The following is a 24,817-nucleotide window of genomic DNA, read 5'->3' as shown; positions in this document are numbered from 1 at the left end:
TAAGACTGATCTAGAGCCACTTTAAAGCCAAGGCCCCTACCGCAATGGTTTTCATTTCTAGAGAATGCAAGAAGGGTGCACTGTTCCCAGCGGCACTGCAATACCGGGTCAATGCGTGGAGAGAACGGAGCAAGCCCCTTTTTCAACTCCTACTTCCAAAAATCCGTTTAATATATTGTCCCCGTATAGAGGACGTATCAGATATTAAACTGATAAGAACAGATACTACACTTGATCTTAGCCAAAAGGCCGAGAAGCGATAACCCCTAGGGGTTGGCACCAGCAGGCCGCCCCTCAGGTCCCGTCCCTCCTTGTCGGGGTGTTACACTATTTTACAATGGCTGGTGCTTAGGACTCCGCCCACAGAGTGGTCGATTTGTAGCTTTCTATTTCCTTGCAAGGTTCTTACCATGAACAAAAACTAATGGAATAATGAAAGCTAGGTGTGTAAAGAGATGTCCGTTAACTGAAATAAAAATGAAAAGCAGGCTTTGCAAAAAGCCACTGCGAACTGAATCTGCATTGTGTGTTTCCACAGAGAAGACTGGCATGCGGTCATGTATCGTTCCAATTTTAGTATAGCCTACTAAATTGGAACGATACAGAGAACACTGGCATGTGGTCACCAAAATAAACTAAAATGACAAGAGGACATGTATTTTGTTTCCGTCTTTATCCCAAGCCTAGTCTTAAGGGTGGATAATGACACAAACGCAATCAAAAAAGTAAGACTAAGCTGAAGTAGCCAACTCGGTTAAAAGCTACTCTGAAATTTAAAGCAAAGTCAGAACGAAAACACAAAGACCAATGAGTAATGCAACCAACTATGTTTCTTTGCACAAACCGTACAGGGCTCAGTCAAACGGCTAAGCCTGCCAAAAATATATCCAACTCTTTGGTGTTACTCTCCACGGAAGTCTTTAGTAAAAGGCGAAAGACTTGTTCGTTATGAAGAGAAACCAGAGTAAATTCAGCCTTTCGCCACAAGAGCAACCAAAGACCCTATTTGGTCTGGGCCACCGGCTTCATGGTGCTGCTCATTTAGCATAGCAAAGTACAGGCCACGCCTTCTCGGCAGCTTAATCTGCATGGACTCTGTGACGATTCATTGTGCACACCCTGAGCCAGAGTGGTTTCTCTGTGAATGCCTCCCCCATCCCTGACGTGCCCAACTCATACTTACCTGGCAGGGGAGACACCATGATCACGAAGGTGGTTCACCCAGGGTGAGGCTCAGCCATTGCACCTCCGGTTGTGCTGACCCCTGCGAATTCCCCAAATGTGGGAATCTCGACTGCATAATTTCTGGTAGTGGGGCACTCCGTTCGCGCTCTCCCCTGATCTTTTGTTGAAGTTAACGGAACGTCAGAGTGGTGATGTCATGCTGAGACTATTAAAGTTGCCTTCGTAGCATTTACACACCAGAGATTTAGCCCCCCAAGCTTGTCCCGAATTGTTCCACAGAAGAATCATGACCCGCCCCGCTCCCAAGCCACGCCCACCCCCGGGTTAAGCCACGCCCACTTTAGATAAAAAAACTTCCTCCGGCCGCGACGAGCCCCCTCCCCCGGGAACCAAACTTATCTCTCCCTAACCAGTGGTCCTCTGCTTACAAACCTGACAGCTTAACCACTGCACTGCACGGCCCAGCTTACTTAAGACTGATCTAGAGCCACTTTAAAGCCAAGGCCCCTACCGCAATGGTTTTCATTTCTACAGAATGCAAGAAGGGTGCACTGTTCCCAGCGGCACTGCAATACCGGGTCAATGCGTGGAGAGAACGGAGCAAGCCCCTTTTTCAACTCCTACTTCCAAAAATCCGTTTAATATATTGTCCCCGTATAGAGGACGTATCAGATATTAAACTGATAAGAACAGATACTACACTTGATCTTAGCCAAAAGGCCGAGAAGCGATAACCCCTAGGGGTTGGCACCAGCAGGCCGCCCCTCAGGTCCCGTCCCTCCTTGTCGGGGTGTTACACTATTTTACAATGGCTGGTGCTTAGGACTCCGCCCACAGAGTGGTCGATTTGTAGCTTTCTATTTCCTTGCAAGGTTCTTACCATGAACAAAAACTAATGGAATAATGAAAGCTAGGTGTGTAAAGAGATGTCCGTTAACTGAAATAAAAATGAAAAGCAGGCTTTGCAAAAAGCCACTGCGAACTGAATCTGCATTGTGTGTTTCCACAGAGAAGACTGGCATGCGGTCATGTATCGTTCCAATTTTAGTATAGCCTACTAAATTGGAACGATACAGAGAACACTGGCATGTGGTCACCAAAATAAACTAAAATGACAAGAGGACATGTATTTTGTTTCCGTCTTTATCCCAAGCCTAGTCTTAAGGGTGGATAATGACACAAACGCAATCAAAAAAGTAAGACTAAGCTGAAGTAGCCAACTCGGTTAAAAGCTACTCTGAAATTTAAAGCAAAGTCAGAACGAAAACACAAAGACCAATGAGTAATGCAACCAACTATGTTTCTTTGCACAAACCGTACAGGGCTCAGTCAAACGGCTAAGCCTGCCAAAAATATATCCAACTCTTTGGTGTTACTCTCCACGGAAGTCTTTAGTAAAAGGCGAAAGACTTGTTCGTTATGAAGAGAAACCAGAGTAAATTCAGCCTTTCGCCACAAGAGCAACCAAAGACCCTATTTGGTCTGGGCCACCGGCTTCATGGTGCTGCTCATTTAGCATAGCAAAGTACAGGCCACGCCTTCTCGGCAGCTTAATCTGCATGGACTCTGTGACGATTCATTGTGCACACCCTGAGCCAGAGTGGTTTCTCTGTGAATGCCTCCCCCATCCCTGACGTGCCCAACTCATACTTACCTGGCAGGGGAGACACCATGATCACGAAGGTGGTTCACCCAGGGTGAGGCTCAGCCATTGCACCTCCGGTTGTGCTGACCCCTGCGAATTCCCCAAATGTGGGAATCTCGACTGCATAATTTCTGGTAGTGGGGGACTGCGTTCGCGCTCTCCCCTGATCTTTTGTTGAAGTTAACGGAACGTCAGAGTGGTGATGTCATGCTGAGACTATTAAAGTTGCCTTCGTAGCATTTACACGCCAGAGATTTAGCCCCCCAAGCTTGTCCCGAATTGTTCCACAGAAGAATCATGACCCGCCCCGCTCCCAAGCCACGCCCACCCCCGGGTTAAGCCACGCCCACTTTAGATAAAAAACTTCCTCCGGCCGCGACGAGCCCCCTCCCCCGGGAACCAAACTTATCTCTCCCTAACCAGTGGTCCTCTGCTTACAAACCTGACAGCTTAACCACTGCACTGCACGGCCCAGCTTACTTAAGACTGATCTAGAGCCACTTTAAAGCCAAGGCCCCTACCGCAATGGTTTTCATTTCTACAGAATGCAAGAAGGGTGCACTGTTCCCAGCGGCACTGCAATACCGGGTCAATGCGTGGAGAGAACGGAGCAAGCCCCTTTTTCAACTCCTACTTCCAAAAATCCGTTTAATATATTGTCCCCGTATAGAGGACGTATCAGATATTAAACTGATAAGAACAGATACTACACTTGATCTTAGCCAAAAGGCCGAGAAGCGATAACCCCTAGGGGTTGGCACCAGCAGGCCGCCCCTCAGGTCCCGTCCCTCCTTGTCGGGGTGTTACACTATTTTACAATGGCTGGTGCTTAGGACTCCGCCCACAGAGTGGTCGATTTGTAGCTTTCTATTTCCTTGCAAGGTTCTTACCATGAACAAAAACTAATGGAATAATGAAAGCTAGGTGTGTAAAGAGATGTCCGTTAACTGAAATAAAAATGAAAAGCAGGCTTTGCAAAAAGCCACTGCGAACTGAATCTGCATTGTGTGTTTCCACAGAGAAGACTGGCATGCGGTCATGTATCGTTCCAATTTTAGTATAGCCTACTAAATTGGAACGATACAGAGAACACTGGCATGTGGTCACCAAAATAAACTAAAATGACAAGAGGACATGTATTTTGTTTCCGTCTTTATCCCAAGCCTAGTCTTAAGGGTGGATAATGACACAAACGCAATCAAAAAAGTAAGACTAAGCTGAAGTAGCCAACTCGGTTAAAAGCTACTCTGAAATTTAAAGCAAAGTCAGAACGAAAACACAAAGACCAATGAGTAATGCAACCAACTATGTTTCTTTGCACAAACCGTACAGGGCTCAGTCAAACGGCTAAGCCTGCCAAAAATATATCCAACTCTTTGGTGTTACTCTCCACGGAAGTCTTTAGTAAAAGGCGAAAGACTTGTTCGTTATGAAGAGAAACCAGAGTAAATTCAGCCTTTCGCCACAAGAGCAACCAAAGACCCTATTTGGTCTGGGCCACCGGCTTCATGGTGCTGCTCATTTAGCATAGCAAAGTACAGGCCACGCCTTCTCGGCAGCTTAATCTGCATGGACTCTGTGACGATTCATTGTGCACACCCTGAGCCAGAGTGGTTTCTCTGTGAATGCCTCCCCCATCCCTGACGTGCCCAACTCATACTTACCTGGCAGGGGAGACACCATGATCACGAAGGTGGTTCACCCAGGGTGAGGCTCAGCCATTGCACCTCCGGTTGTGCTGACCCCTGCGAATTCCCCAAATGTGGGAATCTCGACTGCATAATTTCTGGTAGTGGGGGACTGCGTTCGCGCTCTCCCCTGATCTTTTGTTGAAGTTAACGGAACGTCAGAGTGGTGATGTCATGCTGAGACTATTAAAGTTGCCTTCGTAGCATTTACATGCCAGAGATTTAGCCCCCCAAGCTTGTCCCGAATTGTTCCACAGAAGAATCATGACCCGCCCCGCTCCCAAGCCACGCCCACCCCCGGGTTAAGCCACGCCCACTTTAGATAAAAAACTTCCTCCGGCCGCAACGAGCCCCCTCCCCCGGGAACCAAACTTATCTCTCCCTAACCAGTGGTCCTCTGCTTACAAACCTGACAGCTTAACCACTGCACTGCACGGCCCAGCTTACTTAAGACTGATCTAGAGCCACTTTAAAGCCAAGGCCCCTACCGCAATGGTTTTCATTTCTACAGAATGCAAGAAGGGTGCACTGTTCCCAGCGGCACTGCAATACCGGGTCAATGCGTGGAGAGAACGGAGCAAGCCCCTTTTTCAACTCCTACTTCCAAAAATCCGTTTAATATATTGTCCCCGTATAGAGGACGTATCAGATATTAAACTGATAAGAACAGATACTACACTTGATCTTAGCCAAAAGGCCGAGAAGCGATAACCCCTAGGGGTTGGCACCAGCAGGCCGCCCCTCAGGTCCCGTCCCTCCTTGTCGGGGTGTTACACTATTTTACAATGGCTGGTGCTTAGGACTCCGCCCACAGAGTGGTCGATTTGTAGCTTTCTATTTCCTTGCAAGGTTCTTACCATGAACAAAAACTAATGGAATAATGAAAGCTAGGTGTGTAAAGAGATGTCCGTTAACTGAAATAAAAATGAAAAGCAGGCTTTGCAAAAAGCCACTGCAAACTGAATCTGCATTGTGTGTTTCCACAGAGAAGACTGGCATGTGATGGAATTTCTCACGTTCCTTTTCCTCATTCAGGTATCCGGCTTCGAATGGGAGCCTGACTCACGCCTCCTCTTTTCCCCATAGGCACAGATGAGACTTTGCTCGGTGTGAGCGTTGAAGTCAGTCATAAGTGAAAGTGATACTATAAGACACAGATGCCAATCTCAGGAAGAAAAAATGTTATTTTGAATGTTTTTAAGCTTAGTTATGCTCATGTGAAAAATTATGGATGTTGAAAGTCAAAATTAAATCGCTGCAATAGTATGTTCCTCAGTTTTCTGATATCTTCTTATGTAATATGTATTTTCCTATTGAAATACATTATGCTAATTCAATTATATATTTCATTATGTTTTAAATATGTTATTTTTGAAATACACATCTTGATGATCGTATTGATTCAAGTGACCTCTGCTCCACTGTCACCACGGGTGGAGTTTTCTGCAAAGTTCTGTTGCATGGTCTCCTGCAAGCTATGGAGAAGCACACCGGAGCCAAAAGTTCATTCAGGCCGTATATCAGTCCCCATATCGAAACTAACATGTTTGTATGTATTTGATGTGGTTTTTTAACGGCAGGGAAAGAACACATCTTACAGACCCGTCTACCCACCAAGTGGTTGAAAGCGTGGAAGATAGGCGTGGGGGAGTTTTACACATCCTGCCCACAATAACGCATCTGCAGCTACTTGTGTCTAGGGTCACCGAAAGATCATTTTTAACAGTTCATTAACATTTCAGGGACACATAATTAAGTTAAAATTGATATGATAAAATAATAGATAGCATGTGTGTATTAATCTTTTCTTCCATAGGTCTATTGATTTAACAAACAACATATGTTTAGAGGAGTGAGGTTTCCAGCCAAATGCTTGTTGTCTGACTGCGTGGAGCAAAAGAAGAGGGCTATTTTTGCCTTTTTTAACATGTATCATATAAATTCATCTTTTCTGTTTATTCAAAAATACACATGAATAATCAAATGCTTTTTGATACAAATGTATATTGAAATAACTCTTACGGTACGCCCCCACAAAAAATGGCTTGAGGCAGATGGAAGATAACATTTCTCTTTTCAGGACTACTAAGGAACCAATATGAGGCCATGACCCCTGATGTTTGCTGAAGTTGCAGTTTTGGGTGTTGAATAACTTCAAATTGCCTTACTGGTTACACAAAGAGGGCTATATAATAGTTAGATAAATATTAGCTTATTATAGTTACTACAGCAACTTTAGGCTGAGAAATAAATGTATAGTCAAATTAGTTGATAAATGGTAAGTGCTAATTAATAAGTGGCTTAATCCAGACTGAATAAGGATGGAGCTGCTTTCTCTGTTGTGATAAAAAATGAACCTATCCCTGCTCTTTTTACACGTCTTAGAAGAAGTGGTTTTCGACCCAGGGATAGTGACTCTGAGCTGTTTGAAAACTGGTTCAGCTACAGACAGAATATAGTTGAAATTTGATTCAATCTAGGATGTAGATTAAATTAATTAGTCTAAAGTAACCATATGTAACGTGTGTAGCTTTTAAAATAGAAGAAAATAGCTAAATTAGCTGACCCAAATTATAGAAGTTAAAATAGGAATTTAAATGTATCAAGAGCATTAGTCTAGATGCTGAAGTGCCATGTCACGTGGTGCATGCTTCAGGAAGGAGAACAACGCCACTCAAGAGAGGAAGAGCTACTGAAACACACCCACATCTCCATGCCTGACTGAATGATAAAAGCGAAAAGAGACCAATAAACGGGGTCATTTCTGAATCTTGGTGTTCTCGACGGACAGCTGATTAAGTGTTGTTGAGAAATGAGATAAGAACTGAACCGGAAGGCTTCCGATTTAATGGTATGCATATTTTACTTTGAAATTGCTCTGTGTTAACTGCACTTAATATTATATAAAAATATCCTATTATAAGAAATTCATTGTCATCTCTGGTTATTTGATACAAGTTGAAATCTGATTGAATGAAGGGAGAAAAAGTGTATAACCATCTGTACAATTCATTCTGATCGGAGAGGGGCTGAGCCCAGTCTCCTGCCAGGTCGGCCGGAGCTGGAGATCCTGAATTTTCCCAATAAATGGTGACATATCCGACGTGATTCCAGAGACACTGCAAAGGTGATCCTCCTAGACGTGATTTCAACACGAGACCAGACACAGCATTTTCAGGGGACGGTCAAATAACGCCCGGGCACGAATGAGATTTGAAGGTGAGGCAGATTCCGTTTTAATAAAATTTCTGCAAAATTGGCTACTCTAAAAAATGTTATTTGACTGAACTCCATCCAAATGCTTGTTCCAAATTTATAAAACAAACCAAATTTACAACACAGAGCTTTTTCAAAACACGGTTAAGCCCGGGGGGGGTTAGAGTCCCCAGCCCCGGCAGAGCGCGTGTGAGGGGATCCTTTTCCTAAGACCAGTAGCCTGAAAATACAGGATCGGCACATCCTGAGCGCGTGTGAGGGAATCCTTTTCCTAAGACCAGTAGCCTGAGCGCGTGTGAGAGGATTCTACTCCCAGAGAGAGTTCCAAGACCATTGCCAAAGATAGAAGGACCGGCGTGTCCGTTTGGAATAGAGGGCAGTAATGCCCAGGTGTTTGTGTCTGATTGTAAAGTATCTCTGAAAGTTTTAAATACTGTGATCTGTGTAAAAAACTGGTTAAAAAAAAAAAAAAAAAAAAAAAATTATTTGGAAAAGATGAATAAATGATCCTTAGTTAATAGGAGAATATTTTCTGTATAACATAGAGGGATAAATAAATTGTGTAATTAGCCACACTCCTGGATTTGGAGAGGGAGAGCAGTTGGGCTCAAGGTGACAGTTTGATTCTGACAAGGGACGCCTTGTCAGAGTAAAACTGACAATTGACGGGGGGGGGAAGTGATTTTATATGCCTGCCTTGATAATTTTTATTAAAATAGGGGGAGTTTTAGAAACCACAATAACAGGGTGGCATGTGTGGAGTATTATTCATTGTGAGAATGCCACGGTAATCGGCTATTTTGAAACACATTCAATAGAGGGTTTTACTGAAAAAATAGTCGAACAGGTTCATTGAGTACTACTGTAATATTGGCAGTGAGCTTTGAGATATTGACAGAGACCGGAGCGAGTTTAAAACTCTGATATGCTAAAATGGAAATGATGTTGAAGAAATGCTCAATTCGACTGTTGCTGATAGCAACCATTATATATATGTCAGATTCAAATCTGCTTATTCTGGATAATCCATCGGGTGAGGTGAAAATTCCTTTTGGGTCGTCCTTGGCTCTGGCATGTAGTTTTAAAGCCGAGAGTAAAGTTAGGGTGAATTGGTGTCGTAACCTAGCAGGAACTTCACCATACTGCCAACACAGACTTTCCACTGAAGTGTATAACAACGCGGGTGTAATTACTTCTAATTATACATTATCAAATGTCGGTTACAATCACAGTGGACAGTATTTTTGCCATATCATAATAGAGATTCCCCTTTTAAAAGAAGCGATTAGCAACGGAACGTGGGTAGTGGTTATTGAACCGGTCCTTACAACAGATGTTGTTCTGCTCCAGTCCTGGAGATTTTTGGTGGCGATGGGGGTGATAAACCCTATCCTAATTGCATTATTAGTAACTATTTGGGTCATACTGAAAAGATGGTTTAAGCGTAGACATATCGAACAGTCCATATACGCAATAATGAGACCTGTGAGGATGGCGAATATCCCTGCAAACAGACAGCTCGTGTGATGCTAAAGCAGTTAGCCATTTAGCATGAACTATGCAACAAGTTAAATAATAACGAACTAAATTATATTTTAAGTCCGTCGGGTAAAGTAGCGAAAAGCGCGATAATCACATCAAAGGGGAGAGTTAAGATAGCGAGATTAGCACATTTTAAGCGGAGTGAAAATTTTGCACTATCGGTTAGAAGAATGGAAACGGTGAGAGCTATGGGAGCAGCATTGTGACGGAGTCCGGGTGGAAATATGTTTTGGGTAAAGTTTTGTTCCGCCTGAGTGAACAAGCGCGTCAAGGGTTTACGAAGCGAATAGATATTGGTTAAAATATAGTATGTAATTAGTAGATAAGGGTTAACGTGTTGGGATAGTTGATCAAAGAGCAAGCGCTAAATATAATCGAGGAACGGTGTTAGATTCTCCGGCTGGCGTAACCCGGATGTTGATTATAAGCGGGGTCAACTAGGCACAGGATGTGTGTGCGTACAAGAGGGTGAGTGGGCGAGCGAGAAGGAGAGCCTGTGTGTGCGTGTGTGTCTGTACAAGAGGGTATGGGGCCGAGCAAGAGAGAGAGCCTATGTATGTTTGTGCATGTGAAGGGGGTAGAGGGAGAGTAGCAAGCGGTGGAGTTTCTGATGGCGGAAGCGCCTACAGAATGACGTGGTGTAGTTTTGCGGGTAGAGGAAGAGACCTAGAGGGGTTGTGCAGGCACTGGAGAGGCAGCAGCGTGGTTGAGAAGGAAACGGACTGTTTGAGAGTGGGTTGCTGCGGATTGCAGCGTGTGAAGGAGCATGTGTGGTTGTTATTGTGTTGTGTGAAATGAATGTGCGTGCCTGTATGCCTGTGCTGAAGGGAGAATGGAGTGGTTGTGTGTGTGTGTGCAGCCGACTTGAAAGGTGGAGAGACTGGGTGTATGGAGCGTGCTGAAAGGGGATGTGCGATGTGAACAGCCTACAAAATGACGTGTAGCTTGCTGGTGGAGAATGCAACTCTAATACCCAGAGGGATTTTGCAGCACGGCAGGATTGGTTGGAAAGGAGGCAGGCTGTTTTGAAGTAGGACACCCACAGCCACTAGGCACAGGAAGATAATCTTAAAAGCTTTTGCTATTATGAAAGATACTGTGGAGTTGAAGGTAAAAAACTCCCAAAACCATGTTATGATGTTTTGGTACCGAGAAAGTATTTTATCCCAGTAAGAAGGTTTTAGCTAAAAATATATATAATTACTGCAATACACTGATGTTTAATTCCAGCAAAGGATTGGATGTGTTGCAGAGCTATAAATGAGCATGTATGTACCGTATGTATGTTTGTGATTGAGTGTGTCTCGCATTACTTTGGTAATGTACAGTTTGATCCAAGAGGGAACAAACCCTATCAGAGGAACTTGTAACACCAAACTGTCTGTTTTGCCGCAGCTCGGCAGTGCTGCTTTGTCCTTGCTTCCTGGATCTGTTGAGAGGGTAAAAAAGGGGGGGGGGGGCTCCTTGAGCAAGGCATTACAGTAAAAACCAGGACAGCGCTGCTGTAAGTGGCTGAATATGTAGGCTATAAATTCCAGTAAATTTGAGTTGATTTGAGTGTGATGTTTGAGATAGATAGGAGTGATACTGCATGAGTGATGTTTTATTAATGATTACTTGCATTGTTGTGTCTATTGATCTGTTGAGTATAGATAGTGGTTTGATTAGTCTAGATCAAAAAGGGGGACCGCGGCTTTCAGTGATCGAAGTTCCCACACCATGTGGGAACATCAGCTGCTATTAACTGATCAGGCCGGTCGTCCTTGCCTCCAGCATTGGTGGTCCTCATCTGGGGACCATATGCTGCAAGCTGGGGGCACAGTTTATCTTATTGGCTGAATGGAGTTGAGTGTTGTATCAATCGGTGAATGTTTGGGGGCTCGTCAGTGCTTCGTGGGTCCCCTGTGGGCATTTCCTGTGTGGCTCGGTTGAATCTCAACAGGAACACACCGACAGGTTAAATATAATAAGTTATGAAAAATAAAATGGAGTGAACCTGTAATTTAGAGATGTGGCAAATACACATTGCATAATAATATACACTGATAATATAAAATCAAATGTGACACCGGTTGTCCCCAATTGCTCTCCACATGGACACCTGTAAACAAACACATAATGTTTAGATCACATTAACATTGCATAGGAGCGGTGGATGGTAAATATTCGGCCTAAATTGGCTTTGGAAGTCAATACCGCCAATTACACATGCCTAGGTTACTCCAAGCCACGTTCGAAAGTGTGCCTTCAGCAGAAAGCGTGTTATGATGATACAAATGCTACAATATACTAGCTCTAGACGTTCTCCTCTAAGCTGGTTTTGAATGTTTAAAAATTGGTTCTTTCCCCCTCCAGGCTGGCTTGGGCACCCAGCAAAAATGCACCAAGGGAGAAAATGTACAAAGGGTTAACTGCTGATTAGGTTTGTTGTAAACTGGTGAACGTGGTTCGGTCAAACCCGCATTGTTGGGTGGTGAAAAAAGGGGAAAAAGAAAAAGGATAACGTGATGAATGATCACTTGTATGTGGGGAGAAAATTGGAGAGATAATACTTTGAAAGTCCACCGCACCTCATGTACACATGATATACTGACTGAACTGTACTGCATTAGGAGCAAAACATTTGCAGGGTACATATAGGCGACATTATGATTTAGTGAGCTATCATGTCATTTTAAATAGGTTTTGGGTAATAATGTTCATGGTGAAATATAAGCAAACTCAATAATCCAAGCAAATTTTCATGCACACATTAGTTACATGGGACAGGGGGGAGGCATACCATAGTATGACAATTTAGGAAAATGAGTAAATACACTAATGGAGTCGGATTGTGTTGGTGCTGAGATTTGACTGTGTCTATTTTTGTACACAGGAAGTGGAGACATCGGGGAACCAGGAGACTGAAAGATTACCTAAGACTGTTAGATTGGTGGACCAACAGACGCCCCGAAAAGATGGAGTCATGTCCTCCTTTTCCTGTTCACAATGGTCCAGACAGCACTGTCCACTATCTTTCAGACGGCTCGAGCGTTAAAGCGGCCGATTTTAATAGACCCTCGAGGGTTACTGTTGAAGTGGCGCTGGTCCGATTGCCCCCCGGTATCGTCGTAAGCTGGAACGTGGAGGATGAGTACAATTTAGAGCCCCCGATTGAAGATTACACTGTTTACATGACTTGGGAAACGGGAAAAGGAAACGGTATCTTCCGTAATTGGAAGTCTAGGGGAGTGGTAAAGTGTTTTCAGCTTCCGATGAATGTGGTGGCTGCCCGTTGCAGGCCAGGGTTTACGGCCGGTTTCACGGTAGTGGGAAGAGACGTTTTTGGTAGACATGGTTCGTTTAGTAAAGTGGCATGGGCTTTGATGCCTGAGTAGGAGTTTGGAGATAGCCTATGTCAATCATATATGCACAAAGAGGGCGGTGCCTCGAGCCGGCCAGGATAGTCAGTATAACAGTTGCGATAATAAGTGAAGGGTACGTTTAAAAATGATTCAAATTGCACTGCTAATGGAGTACAGGCTATGTTACAGAATGAAAGGAAAGATCAGTTTTGCTGCGAATTTGAGTAAGTAGTTATACATCTTTATTGAAGATGTATAAAGAGGGGTTGATGGAATTTCTCACGTTCCTTTTCCTCATTCAGGTATCCGGCTTCGAATGGGAGCCTGACTCACGCCTCCTCTTTTCCCCATAGGCACAGATGAGACTTTGCTCGGTGTGAGCGTTGAAGTCAGTCATAAGTGAAAGTGATACTATAAGACACAGATGCCAATCTCAGGAAGAGAAAATGTTATTTTGAATGTTTTTAAGCTTAGTTATGCTCATGTGAAAAATTATGGATGTCGAAAGTCAAAATTAAATCGCTGCAATAGTATGTTCCTCAGTTTTCTGATATCTTCTTATGTAATATGTATTTTCCTATTGAAATACATTATGCTAATTCAATTATATATTTCATTATGTTTTAAATATGTTATTTTTGAAATACACATCTTGATGATCGTATTGATTCAAGTGACCTCTGCTCCACTGTCACCACGGGTGGAGTTTTCTGCAAAGTTCTGTTGCATGGTCTCCTGCAAGCTATGGAGAAGCACACCGGAGCCAAAAGTTCATTCAGGCCGTATATCAGTCCCCATATCGAAACTAACATGTTTGTATGTATTTGATGTGGTTTTTTAACGGCAGGGAAAGAACACATCTTACAGACCCGTCTACCCACCAAGTGGTTGAAAGCGTGGAAGATAGGCGTGGGGGAGTTTTACACATCCTGCCCACAATAACGCATCTGCAGCTACTTGTGTCTAGGGTCACCGAAAGATCATTTTTAACAGTTCATTAACATTTCAGGGACACATAATTAAGTTAAAATTGATATGATAAAATAATAGATAGCATGTGTGTATTAATCTTTTCTTCCATAGGTCTATTGATTTAACAAACAACATGGCCCCTATCGTTGCATCGGCGCAGTTTCTAGGCCGAGCGGCAGGCGCAGATCAAAGCAGTGGGCGTGGAAAGGCGCACTTGATATCGTCGTGCTGGCGCTAGATGCAGCCCAAAGCATTACAACCACGCCTTTTAGGCGTAAAATTATGCACCGTCATGCTCATTGGATAAGTGCAATAAACGAATCGCACACTTGCCTTTTTAGCTCCAATTCCAGTGATCCCGCAAAACCAGAGGAAAGCCAAACGCTCTGCCCCCCCCCCCTCCCTTCATCCAGCCTGTCTGTCTGCATTATAGGCTATTATTCCATATTATTATGCTTCTCAAACCAATCTAACTGCAGTTTCAATACTGCAAGCATGTAAATACGCTACACTATAGCAAGATCAAAGTGAAAATAATGTTCTATGCATCAGCTAGAAGAATATAGCCTATTAGATTGGTGAAAGTTTGTCCAGAAAGATATCATTTTCTCTCGCCTGCTGCAGGAAGGATGATGCACATAAATATACCCTACATTATGTCAAGTCATTGCATAAATGTGTTTTTATTGTAAAACTAAATGTGAAATAGGGCCAAGTTATTGGAGGAACATCACAGTATAGCAGATGCCATTAGAAGCGCGTTCCGCTGTTACTTCTCTAAATCACGTTAACTCGACAAGGGGTATATATAGCCTCAAGAGGACATATATGTTTCAGATAGGGTGGTGTTTTCATTTCGAAGTTTTATTTGGTCCAATATTGAAATGTTGACAATGGCAGGCTGTGTTACCATTACACATTAATTTAGAACTACCTTTTATATCTATTTTGGCTCATTTGGTGGCTATTTAGTAGCGAAATGAAGAAACACAATGCATGCTGGGAACTCAGAGAGAGAGAGAGAGAAGGGTGACAGAGAAGAAGCAGTGAAGGCAGAGAATAGGCCTGCTTTTCAAAAGCGCAAAGCGCTAAATGTAGGCCAGCTCCCAAGATATCACTAGGCTGGTATTTAGCGCCGACACGCCCACTTTGGGACTGCGCCACGCCCATTCGGCCTAAAGCGCATTTGGCAGCCTAAAGCCTATTGCTATCTTGCCGAAACAGGCGCAAGGCACGTTTTTTTGCGGTTAAGGCCCGTAATAGCGCCGATGGCCTGTGGGAGAATAGAGCCCCATGGCCCCTATCGTTGCATCGGCGCAGTTTCTAGGCCGAGCGGCAGGCGCAGATCAAAGCAGTGGGCGTGGAAAGGCGCACTTGATATCGTCGTGCTGGCGCTAGATGCAGCCCAAAGCATTACAATCACGCCTTTTAGGCGTAAAATTATGCACCGTCATGCTCATTGGATAAGTGCAATAAACGAATCGCACGCTTGCCTTTTTAGCTCCAATTCCAGTGATCCCGCAAAACCAGACGAAAGCCAAACGCTCTGCCCCCCCCCCCCCCCCCCTCCCTTCATCCAGCCTGTCTGTCTGCATTATAGGCTATTATTCCATATTATTATGCTTCTCAAAGCAATCTAACTGCAGTTTCAATACTGCAAGCATGTAAATACGCTACACTATAGCAAGATCAAAGTGAAAATAATGTTCTATGCATCAGCTAGAAAAATATAGCCTATTAGATTGGTGAAAGTTTGTCCAGAAAGATATCATTTTCTCTCGCCTGCTGCAGGAAGGATGATGCACATAAATATACCCTACATTATGTCAAGTCATTGCATAAATGTGTTTTTATTGTAAAACTAAATGTGAAATAGGGCCAAGTTATTGGAGGGACATCAGAGTATAGCAGATGCCATTAGAAGCGCGTTCCGAAGCGCGTTCCGCTGTTACTTCTCTAAATCACGTTAACTCCACAAGGGGTATATATAGGCTCAAGAGGACATATATGTTTCACATAGGGTGGTGTTTTCATTTCCAAGTTTTATTTGGTCCAATATTGAAATGTTGACAATGGCAGGCTGTGTTACCATTACACATTAATTTAGAACTACCTTTTATATCTATTTTGGCTCATTTGGTGGTTATTTAGTAGCGAAATGAAGAAACACAATGCATGCTGGGAACTCAGAGAGAGAGAGAGAGAAGGGTGACAGAGAAGAAGCAGTGAAGGCAGAGAATAGGCCTGCTTTTCAAAAGCGCAAAGCGCTAAATGTAGGCCAGCTCCCAAGATATAACTAGGCTGGTATTTAGCGCCGACACGCCCACTTTGGGACTGCGCCACGCCCATTCGGCCTAAAGCGCATTTGGCAGCCTAAAGCCTATTGCTATCTTGCCGAAACAGGCGCAAGGCACGTTTTTTTGCGGTTAAGGCCCATAATAGCGCCGATGGCCTGTGGGAGAATAGAGCCCCCCATATGTTTAGAGGAGTGAGGTTTCCAGCCAAATGCTTGTTGTCTGACTGCGTGGAGCAAAAGAAGAGGGCTATTTTTGCCTTTTTTAACATGTATCATATAAATTCATCTTTTCTGTTTATTCAAAAATACACATGAATAATCAAATGCTTTTTGATACAAATGTATATTGAAATAACTCTTACGGTACGCCCCCACAAAAAATGGCTTGAGGCAGATGGAAGATAACATTTCTCTTTTCAGGACTACTAAGGAACCAATATGAGGCCATGACCCCTGATGTTTGCTGAAGTTGCAGTTTTGGGTGTTGAATAACTTCAAATTGCCTTACTGGTTACACAAAGAGGGCTATATAATAGTTAGATAAATATTAGCTTATTATAGTTACTACAGCAACTTTAGGCTGAGAAATAAATGTATAGTCAAATTAGTTGATAAATGGTAAGTGCTAATTAATAAGTGGCTTCATCCAGACTGAATAAGCATGGAGCTGCTTTCTCTGTTGTGATAAAAAATGAACCTATCCCTGCTCTTTTTACACGTCTTAGAAGAAGTGGTTTTCGACCCAGGGATAGTGACTCTGAGCTGTTTGAAAACTGGTTCAGCTACAGACAGAATATAGTTGAAATTTGATTCAATCTAGGATGTAGATTAAATTAATTAGTCTAAAGTAACCATATGTAACGTGTGTAGCTTTTAAAATAGAAGAAAATAGCTAAATTAGCTGACCCAAATTATAGAAGTTAAAATAGGAATTTAAATGTATCAAGAGCATTAGTCTAGATGCTGAAGTGCCATGTCACGTGGTGCATGCTTCAGGAAGGAGAACAACGCCACTCAAGAGAGGAAGAGCTACTGAAACACACCCACATCTCCATGCCTGACTGAATGATAAAAGCGAAAAGAGACCAATAAACGGGGTCATTTCTGAATCTTGGTGTTCTCGACGGACAGCTGATTAAGTGTTGTTGAGAAATGAGATAAGAACTGAACCGGAAGGCTTCCGATTTAATGGTATGCATATTTTACTTTGAAATTGCTCTGTGTTAACTGCACTTAATATTATATAAAAATATCCTATTATAAGAAATTCATTGTCATCTCTGGTTATTTGATACAAGTTGAAATCTGATTGAATGAAGGGAGAAAAAGTGTATAACCATCTGTACAATTCATTCTGATCGGAGAGGGGCTGAGCCCAGTCTCCTGCCAGGTCGGCCGGAGCTGGAGATCCTGAATTTTCCCAATACATGCGGTCATGTATCGTTCCAATTTTAGTATAGCCTACTAAATTGGAACGATACAGAGAACACTGGCATGTGGTCACCAAAATAAACTAAAATGACAAGAGGACATGTATTTTGTTTCCGTCTTTATCCCAAGCCTAGTCTTAAGGGTGGATAATGACACAAACGCAATCAAAAAAGTAAGACTAAGCTGAAGTAGCCAACTCGGTTAAAAGCTACTCTGAAATTTAAAGCAAAGTCAGAACGAAAACACAAAGACCAATGAGTAATGCAACCAACTATGTTTCTTTGCACAAACCGTACAGGGCTCAGTCAAACGGCTAAGCCTGCCAAAAATATATCCAACTCTTTGGTGTTACTCTCCACGGAAGTCTTTAGTAAAAGGCGAAAGACTTGTTCGTTATGAAGAGAAACCAGAGTAAATTCAGCCTTTCGCCACAAGAGCAACCAAAGACCCTATTTGGTCTGGGCCACCGGCTTCATGGTGCTGCTCATTTAGCATAGCAAAGTACAGGCCACGCCTTCTCGGCAGCTTAATCTGCATGGACTCTGTGACGATTCATTGTGCACACCCTGAGCCAGAGTGGTTTCTCTGTGAATGCCTCCCCCATCCCTGACGTGCCCAACTCATACTTACCTGGCAGGGGAGACACCATGGTCACGAAGGTGGTTCACCCAGGGTGAGGCTCAGCCATTGCACCTCCGGTTGTGCTGACCCCTGCGAATTCCCCAAATGTGGGAATCTCGACTGCATAATTTCTGGTAGTGGGGGACTGCGTTCGCGCTCTCCCCTGATCTTTTGTTGAAGTTAACGGAACGTCAGAGTGGTGATGTCATGCTGAGACTATTAAAGTTGCCTTCGTAGCATTTACACGCCAGAGATTTAGCCCCCCAAGCTTGTCCCGAATTGTTCCACAGAAGAATCATGACCCGCCCCGCTCCCAAGCCACGCCCACCCCCGGGTTAAGCCACGCCCACTTTAGATAAAAAACTTCCTCCGGCCGCGACGAGCCCCCTCCCCCGGGAACCAAACTTATCTCTCCCTAACCAGTGGTCCTCTGCTTACAAACCTGACAGCTTAACCACTGCACTGCACGGCCCAGCTTACTTAAGACTGATCTAGAGCCACTTTAAAGCCAAGGCCCCTACCGCAATGGTTTTCATTTCTACAGAATGCAAGAAGGGTGCACTGTTCCCAGCAGCACTGCAATACCGGGTCAATGCGTGGAGAGAACGGAGCAAGCCCCTTTTTCAACTCCTACTTCCAAAAATCCGTTTAATATATTGTCCCCGTATAGAGGACGTATCAGATATTAAACTGATAAGAACAGATACTACACTTGATCTTAGCCAAAAGGCCGAGAAGCGATAACCCCTAGGGGTTGGCACCAGCAGGCCGCCCCTCAGGTCCCGTCCCTCCTTGTCGTCACTCGCCGGACGTGATGCTTGAGCTGGTCCCGGGAAATGTAGCGCCGCACCACATCCTCGTCCGTCAACACCTCCATCGTTGCTGGGTCTCTGGCCCTGACAGCCGTGATGAGGAGCTGGATGTCCTGGCGGTTGTAGGCCAGCACTGCCCCGGCCAGCGCAGACTTGAAGGGGCCGTACTTGGAGTGGGCCTCTGTCCGCAGAGCAGCATCAAATCTGTGGAGCCAATGAAATATGTCCAGCCTCACCACCATGCCGTTGTCCACCCACGGCTGGAAGAGGGTCTCAAGGGCCGTCGGACCCTGTGCCTTGCAGCAGCCACGATCTATGTAGAGGATCTGGGGGACTGGCTGATTGGCGCGCCTGAACCGCTCCATCACGCCGTGACACATCGGCCTCAGCTTCTCCACGGACTCTTCGCAGGTGAGCACGAAGGTCACTATCTGGGAGTACTCGTTGAAGATACTGGTAAACCACTCCGCCGAGCCCTTGCCCTCCCCAGATAGCTTCTTCACCACCTGCAACAAAACAAAAAAACAAACAAATAAAACAATTTTTAGTTTTGCATAATGTGGTGTTTCCCACTGAGTGCTAGTATGTCAACACGCTTTGCTTAACTTGCCTTCTTGGTGGAGTCCATTTTCAGGACCGTGCCAAACGTGGACAGAATCTGGTTCCGGTAGTCCTGCACGTTTTCCGCCTCAGACAGGAGGAAGGCGTGCCGGATGAGCCGCGCGCAGGGAAGCTCCCTGGGAGGAGGTGCCGCCTGGAATGTCCCGTGGCCCATAGCAGAGACGATGCCTCCGGGTTGCACCAAGGCCATGAGGAGCGTGGTGTAGAGGTCCTTCCTCTGCAAGTACTCCTCCCGGTGATTCTCTTGGACCTGCCGCCATACCTTCACCATGGTGTTTCCCTCCGTCCTGTCGCGCAGGAGGCGAAGGACACTCTTGTCCACCGCACGCCTGGCGGTGAGCACTGCCGGAAACATGGCCCGATGAGCCTCGCTCAGCTGCCTCAGAATGGCGTCGTCCCACGCCAGCCACCGGGCCACCGGGCCACTCCCATCCCTGAACGCCTTGAGGCACGGACCGCAGTACACCACCTCCGTTAGCATGGTGTACCACCCCAATATGTCACAGACGTAACGAACCTAAAGCACACATCAGAAAGAGGTAGGGAGAGGGAAAGAGGGGGGAGCGCATGAGATCACACAACAGTCACAGATCAGCATTCATGTGGGCTATATAATAAATGCTGTTGTATGTATTACTCTAAACACAGGTGTGAAGGGGCTGAGCCATACCCGGGTGTGGTAACCAGACTTGGCGAGGTTTTTTTTGTCGTCTGCCCCTGCCGCACACTTCTCGCCACGTGGGCACTTGAGGGAGCACCGCCACACTCCGATGGGGCGCCACACAAAGACGCGGCTCCTGAAAAAGGCCTGCGGATTGGGGATGCCGCCGCTGAGGTAGCCGGGTGGCTCGGGGGGGTAAAACCACATGCGGTCCGACTTCATTACCCGACGCCTTTTGATGACTCCTTTCGTGTCCTTATAGGTCTGGACCGTGGTGAACAGGCCTCTCTCGCTGTCCTCCTTCAACCAGGAGATGTCCGCAGACGGGATGCCGACTTTATCCTCCCACGGCCGCACCCAGCCTTCCAGCTCCACCTGCAATACACACAAGACACAACATTTTGTTACTTATTGTGCATAATGTGTTGGGGGTTAGTAAGCCAGGGATTTTGTCAAATGCATTAACATTGCTTGTATATGTTGTGATTTTTAACTTACAGGAGAGTCACTCTGCGGCAATGCCACTGACTGGCCATCGCCACTACCCCTGGTGACAGACGCAGGCTGGCTGTTGGTGGACGACGGCTGCTTTTCGGGGCAAGGATCAGAGGCAGGCTGACTGGTGGACGGCTGCTGCTGCTGGCGTTTGGCAGGCGTAGAGGCAGGCTGCTTCTGGCGTTTGGCAGGCGTAGAGGCAGGCTGCTTCTGGCGTTTGGCAGGCGTAGAGGCAGGCTGCTTCTGGCATTTGGCAGGCGTAGAGGCAGGCTGCTTCTGGCGTTTGGCAGGCGTAGGCAGGTTGGTGAAAGGCACAGAGGGAGGCAGGAGCTGCTGCTGTTGCTCAGCACTCTCAGCAGATGCAACCATGCTGATGGAGGGCAGAGAGGGCTGCTTCTCCTCCTTGCTGCGCTTCTTCTCCTTCTTCTCCTTACTGCGCTTCTTCTCCTTCTTCTCCTTACTGCGCTTCTTCTCCTTACTGCGCCCAGCAGATGCAGTGTCGCTGGTGGAGAGCGGCGGCTGTTTTGGACACACAGCAGACACAGGCTGGCTGGTGAAGAGCGGCAGCTGTGGAAGACGCCCGGCAGACACAGGCTGGCTGGTGGAGAGAGGAGCGGGGTCCCCTTGGCTCTCAACGATGGTGAGGGCCTCGACAAAGAGAGCGTCATCCAGGACAGTGTCATCAGACGGGTGGGAGGTGACAGCTGCTGCAGGGGACCTTGATGAGCTGACAGTGGCAGCGGCAGGAGGAGCGGCGACCTGTGGATACTTCTGTGAATTACAGGTGTTAGAGAAAAATATAAGTTCCATTGGCATTTCCTAATCAATAAGCTATATTTGCATACACATAATTATGATACAGTGAGTTACAGTGACATGACATCTCACACATTATGACATGACATCTGACACATATAGATTCACCCATGGCACAGGACTACTCCTTTTGCTGAGACCTTGTCCAGTGCATCGAGTTCCAACAACAACTGATACACACAGGAGCCTGCATGACACACACACATTTCCAAAGTTCACCCCCCCCCCCTCCTCTCTGCTCTTCCTCCTTAGAGTATAAATCTATGTTAAACTGTCAGCCATTTGCTGAATATTTGGACTCTGTACATTGATCAGATGGTCCATTGAGATTCAGTCTCTCCTATAACACAGTGTATAGGAGAATGTTATGGTAATAAATATCATAAGTCATCTTCCTGGACTCCTGGCTTCAATTTATTTGGTTTAGATAGGCTATCAGCTGTTATATATACATTTAGCGGATGTAGAATGGTTAAGGAATTCCATTCTCAACAGGTGAGTGTCAGCTTTTACATTCGTATTAGGCATTGCAGTGTAGTCAGAGAGAACAAACTCACCCCTTCAAGGTCCAGTATGTACTGGCGAAAGCGCTTGATTGACTTAGAAGAAATGTCGCTCTCCTTCATCACCAGCCACTGCTTGACCGAAGTGTGAGCCTCCTGTGCCATCCTCCGCTCCTTCTCACTCCCAGCTCGAGGGTCCGTCTGGTGGTGTTTGTGGGCGCTGTACCACTGCCACATCTCCTCATAGGTGAATGTGCTGAAGCGGCCCTGGCTGTAAATGGCCCGGTCCACATTCACCTCCAGGTGGCAGGAGACTGGCGGGAACAGCTGCACATACCTCAGCAGACTGTCCTTCACCCACTCATCATTGATGGCCGCACGCCTCCCCGGGTGACGGCTCTCCTTGATGTGGCAGTCAAGGACACTACATACACATATCATTGTTAGTTTCTGAGGGAAAGGGAAACTGTGCATTGTTTGATTTGGTGTTCTGCGACATGCTTACTATTTGACGTAGCCCACGTCGTTCTCCACTAGCCATTTAAAAGTCTTGCCGATGAAGCGGCCAAACGGCAGGACCAACTTCCCGAGGTATTGGGCATCAGTAGGCCTCTCCAGCCCACAGCGCCTTTTTGCTAAAGACAAAACATTTTATGACCTCAGTGAACAAACAAGCTAAAGCTCTAGTGCACCACATTAGGTTGTCATTGTTGAAGTATGAATGCAATGCCAAGCTGTTACCTTCCTCGAAGGCAGTCTTCTGATCCAGCAGTATGTGGTCCTGTTGGCCCACAGACTGACATTTGACCTGAGTGGCCTCCTTTGAAGCCCTCAAAAGGCATTGTTGCCTCTCTGCTGGCGCACTTGTGTCCAGAATGCAGAGGGCTGGCAGTAAAGGATCCATGTCCTGATATTGGCAACGGACTATTATTAATACCTGATATTGACACACTACTATCATGATCATTATAACCATCATCATAATTATTATTATTAGGCAAAACAAGGTGGATGGATTTATTTATTTATTTTACAACTCGCATGATGCAAAACGGGGCGATGTTATTGTTACCCCCGGGTTAAGCCATGCCCACTTTACGATAAAAAACTTCCTCCAGCCGCGACGAGCCCCCTCCCCCGGGAACCAAACTTATCTCTCCCTAACCGGTGGTCCTCTGCTTACAAACCTGACAGCTTAACCACTGCACTGCACGGCCCAGCTTACTTAAGACTGATCTAGAGCCACTTTAAAGCCAAGGCCCCTACCGCAATGGTTTTCATTTCTACAGAATGCAAGAAGGGTGCACTGTTCCCAGCGGCACTGCAATACCGGGTCAATGCGTGGAGAGAACGGAGCAAGCCCCTTTTTCAACTCCTACTTCCAAAAATCCGTTTAATATATTGTCCCCGTATAGAGGACGTATCAGATATTAAACTGATAAGAACAGATTTTTTTTTTTTTTTTTTTTTTTTTGGAAAAATTATTTATTTACTTCTTCACACATGACAATGCTACACAATGCCTTCCATAATACAGCAATTCCATCACTATTACACACACCACACTCCTACATACAATTGTAATTGCTTTCTCCCACAAAAAAGAAAACACACTGACTAGAGTATTAGCACAAATTGCATATCATATCAACTCACATTCCACCACCACATAAGGATAATAATTAGAAACCATGTTAAATCATAATCCCTGTGCCCAGGCTGCTAAATGAAGAGCACTAACACTCCCCTGTCAAAAACCCGAGGGCCAACAGTTTACAACTTACAAACAATATCTTTTTCAATTGACATATATAAGATACCACATCCAGTTTTCCTCCCAGTTTTGTAGTCATACAAGTTCTCCACCTTATGCCCAGGGAACAAGGTCTCCACGTGGGGGAGGCTAACTATCGATTCACTGTTTGTATGATGCACCTCAGCACCCACTCCACTAGGAGGGAGGGGGTCAATAGAGACATTCTGTGTGATTAACTCCGGGATGGTGTAAGTCTCTGAACCACCTGAACCAGAAGCACTTTCCACTGTCATCTTCTCAAAGTCTGGAAAATCCTTTGCTGCCTCTGCACCACCTCCCCCCTCCTTGTCATCCGACTCTTCACCTGACGAGCCTGAAACCAAAAATTCAAAACCATTTTCTGTCTCCACTGGTGAGGGGCGGGTGTCTGCCAGGATGGCCTTCCTCATCTTCCTCTTCTTCCCCCGTCCTCCATTTTTTCCGCCCTTGGCCCATTCAGGTGCTGAACCGCCCTTGCCGTCCGCCTCCACTTCCTCCATTTGTTGGCCCCAGCTCTCGCCGCTTTCATCCACTCCAGCATTCCGCCCAGGAGCTGGACCCTCTGTGGCTCTCTTCTTTTCATGTCTCTCTCTTTGAATCTCTGCCACCACCGCCTCGATGTCCCGCAGAGCATCATTACCAGCTGAATCCTCCGTCTGACGCATCACTTGGCTCTGCACCTGGGCCGCAATCACAACTGCCTTCACAGCTCCAGCATATGAGGCAGCCTCTGTGCACTGCCTGAACAGGTGCTGCTCAGAACCACACAGGCTACACCTCTTTGGCTGAACACAGTCCTTCATCACATGTCCCAATTCCTCACAGTTTCTGCAGCGCAGCTGTACACATGTCTCTGCAATGTGACCAAATGTGGAGCACTTCCTGCAGTACCTAGGCTGTCCTGCGTAGATCAGAAAGCCTCTGTCTGCCCCAATTGTGAAAGCTGCTGGTGGATGGCGGTAGCCATCGTAGCCATCGAGGTCAGCCCTAAGCAACACACGGTACTGGCGTTTTCCAGTCCAAATCCCCAAAGCGTCCTTAATCTCCCTCACTCCTGGCAACACTGTGGCATACTTGGCAAGAAAAACCGCTGTTGCCTCTTGTGAGACCCAGGGGTTGTAGATGTGAACAGTGATCACACGCATGTTGGTACGGCCCATGTTCTCTACCTGAA

This window comes from Poromitra crassiceps, assembly GCF_964638095.1.
Source record: "Poromitra crassiceps genome assembly, chromosome: 26".
Classification (NCBI taxonomy): Eukaryota; Metazoa; Chordata; class Actinopteri; order Beryciformes; family Melamphaidae; genus Poromitra; species Poromitra crassiceps.
Note: the sequence above shows the minus strand (reverse complement) of the source record.